Source organism: Vigna unguiculata, chromosome 5, assembly GCF_004118075.2.
Source record: "Vigna unguiculata cultivar IT97K-499-35 chromosome 5, ASM411807v1, whole genome shotgun sequence".
Classification (NCBI taxonomy): Eukaryota; Viridiplantae; Streptophyta; class Magnoliopsida; order Fabales; family Fabaceae; genus Vigna; species Vigna unguiculata.
Window position 1 is genome coordinate 11,339,940 of NC_040283.1, and position 3,510 is coordinate 11,343,449.

Here is a 3,510-nt window from a genome sequence, read left to right on the forward strand (position 1 = left end):
GCTGGGAAAGATCAATCTCAACTAGCAAGGGCAGAAACCTCAATTCAACTTAAAGAATTTTGTCATCAGAACACAGGGAGAGGAAGAACCTATGATTAAACCCCATAATAGAGACATATTTTCGAATTTAAAGTTGAACATGACCATACATGAGAGGATTGACTTCAGGGGCGGAACTTAAGCTTGACAGAGGGGAGCCACGACTCCCCCAAGGTTTTTTTTTCTTTTATATATATATATATATATATATATATATATATATATATATATATATATATATATATACTATTTATATAATTTAATTTTTAAAAATTTTATTTAAATTTAAAAATCAGGTTTTTCTTTTTGTAATTTATTTTACTTCTTCATTTAATTTCTTTATTTTCGGTACCTCCATCTCTTTTTCTAATTTTTTTTATTCCAATTTTCATCATCATTCTCTTATCATTTTCAAAATCAAACGACAACATAACAAAATTGAGGAGTTAAGAAACATTTTGGACCGAACAATTATTTCTTTTGAGTAAGTTCATTTTTTACCCTTTTTTTTTCTGAAACAATATGTTTTCCTCTTGTATGTGGCTTTTCTACGCTCTAGGCATATCTTTATGATCATAAAATCATACTCTAATTGTTGATCAAACTCTCTTTGTGTAGATAGAACTATTTTAGCTTTTGAAGTTATAGGGAAAGAACAATATTAGGAATCTACTTTAAGAGAAGGGAAGCTAATTATTTACAAGGTGTTAATTTTCTTAATATATTGAGTCTTAGTTTTGAGATTTAATTTGGGATACTCATAATTTATCTTTTCCTAAATAGGTGAGAGGTGACAAATTTCTATTAAAAAAATTATGATAAAAAGTAGAAGAATTGTTTCTTTTTACAAGAGGAATATTTGTGATGAAAATGAAAAAAATGCATTTACATCATCTAAACTTGAAAAACTCACGATAATTCAAAAATTGAAGAAAATAAAAAACAACTCTCTAAAGTTCCTAGAGTTACATATAATGAATTTGAAAATGCTTTAGAACGTGATCCGGGTAAACGTCCTCAAACTTGGCAATACCTATCAAATCAAATTAATGAGGTACGAAGGACTTATCTAAAATGGGGTCCATATCAAATGCATCTAGAAAACTATCCGTTGTCTAGTAAAGATGGTTATCCAAGAAGATATCAACACACATGGTTTAGCTTATTTCCTTCATGGTTAGAGTATTCGGTATTTGCTATTAAAAGATGTTGCATATTGTTTATCATACTATCTTTTTAGTAAAAAATCAAGACGACAACCTAACTCAAATGTTTTCATTGTTACATTGAAGTCTAATTGACATTGAGTTGATTGTCATCAACATGTTTTATTTTTATTTTTTTCGAGTGTTTTTTTATAGGTTTTAAAAGTTTTTATAGCAAGGACTATGATAATCTATATTGCAAGAGATATTACAACAAACTTCACTTTTTATTCAATTATTCAAGTTTTTAAAAGTTACCTATAGTAACTTTTGTTGTTTTTAATATATGATTGTTGATAAATAAACTTTATGTTACACTTTCATATATATATATATATATATATATATATATATTTATATTATCATATTTTTTTGGATTCTATTATCATATGTGCTTGTTTTTAATAAAGAAAATAATGTGAGGAAACAATTTTTTTAAATATAAAGAAATTTATGTATAAAAAATATAATTTGGCCCCCCTAAAATTTTGGTCCAAGTTTCGCCACTAATTAACTTATTTTGAAGAAGGAAACTGGAAGGGGAATCAACTGGGAGCTCTGTCGGAGTTTCTTTCTACAATCTAATTGCAAAGGAAGAAGGATCAGAATTATGGAGGTAACAAAGGAGTTATGCTTGGAGGAAAATTGAGAGAAAATTGTGTGGTGGGTTGGGGGAGTGTTTTTGTTTCAGTGTGAGGTGGGCTGATGCACTTTGACTAGGAAATAAGAAAATGGGGTTTCACATCAACTAACATGTTATGGTTATGAAAATTATATTGATGTGATAATAAACAACTTTCGATTATCCAAGTCTTATTACATTAATTTGTATTGCCTTTTTTTTTCTTCTTCTAGTTTTAATTTTCTAAATTTATTTAAATTCTTATTTTTAATCACTTTATCAATGAAGTTTTCTGAATTCACGTCGAAGTGGCGCAACAATTTTATTTCAATTTTAATATATATTATAAATTTGTATATATTAATGAAATATAACTAAGGACTAATTATTTTTTTTATCAATTTGTGTAATAGTTATTATCTAATATTACAAATATTAATAAGTATAAATATAATCCTTTTAAAATAAAATAATTATTGAAAGTAACTACATTGATGACCAATCAAATTTTATATTGAATTTATAATACTTGCAACAAATGTTATTACTTGTTTAGGATAGAAACATTAATCACATCTAACATGCAACCAATAAACCGATGATTTAAGGATAGTGAGTAAAAATTACAATAATTAAATATCAATGACTCAATCAAACTATTAACAGAAGAACCCAATTTTTAACAATAAATTTTATTTGATTGATGGTTCAGTCGCTCATTTAAACAACTATCAAAACATTTAAATAAAGATTAAATATATTTTTTTTTCTTAACTTGTAATAAAAATTAAAATTAGTTTATTTTTAAAATTTTAGACTAATTTAGTCATTCAAATTTAAAAATGTGTAGATATAGTCTTTCTAATCAAATTTTTATTAAGTTTATTTGATGTTTTAAACTCGTTTCTCATATAACAATAAAACAAAAATATGTTAAATGGTGTAAACAATTCAAGATGTTATCATAAAATGCATTTAAAACGTGAAATAAATTTGAAAAAATTTAATTAAAAAATTAAATTCACACATTTTAAAATTGATAAATTAAATTAAATAAATTTTTTAAAAATAATTAATTCTAATTTTTAGCGAAAACTCTTTAAAAGACAAAACTTTATTTAACTAGTTAAATAACAACTTATGTGTATCTCACACTTTTTTAATGTAAATTGTCATACGTAAATAACTCCCATAATTAAAATCGGAAGGAAAGCTTTTATGGTGTTTGAAAAGACAGGTTAAAATAAGAGTTTGCTCAATCACGAAAATCTAAAGAATAAATTCTTAATTAGAAAACTCGAAAGTAATAGTGAATTAGGGAGGTGGAGACAAAATATATTAATTTAAATTTGTAAAAGAAAAAAGTGTGTAAAATGTATTACATATTTTATTTATTTTTAATTGTTTGACTTTTAAAAAATGTTGTCATTTTTTTTTTTTAATTTTAAGATGATATTAGATTTTTCCTATTTATATCCTGAATTTAATTAATATAAAAATAAAAATAAGTTATGGTGAAATAGAAAGAAAATTTAACAATAAATAAACAAACTGTATAACAAATAAGTCATTTAAAAATTAAATTAAAAAATCTTAAATATTTTTCTTGAGTTAGAAAAAAAAATAAAAATACATCTCAAGTAC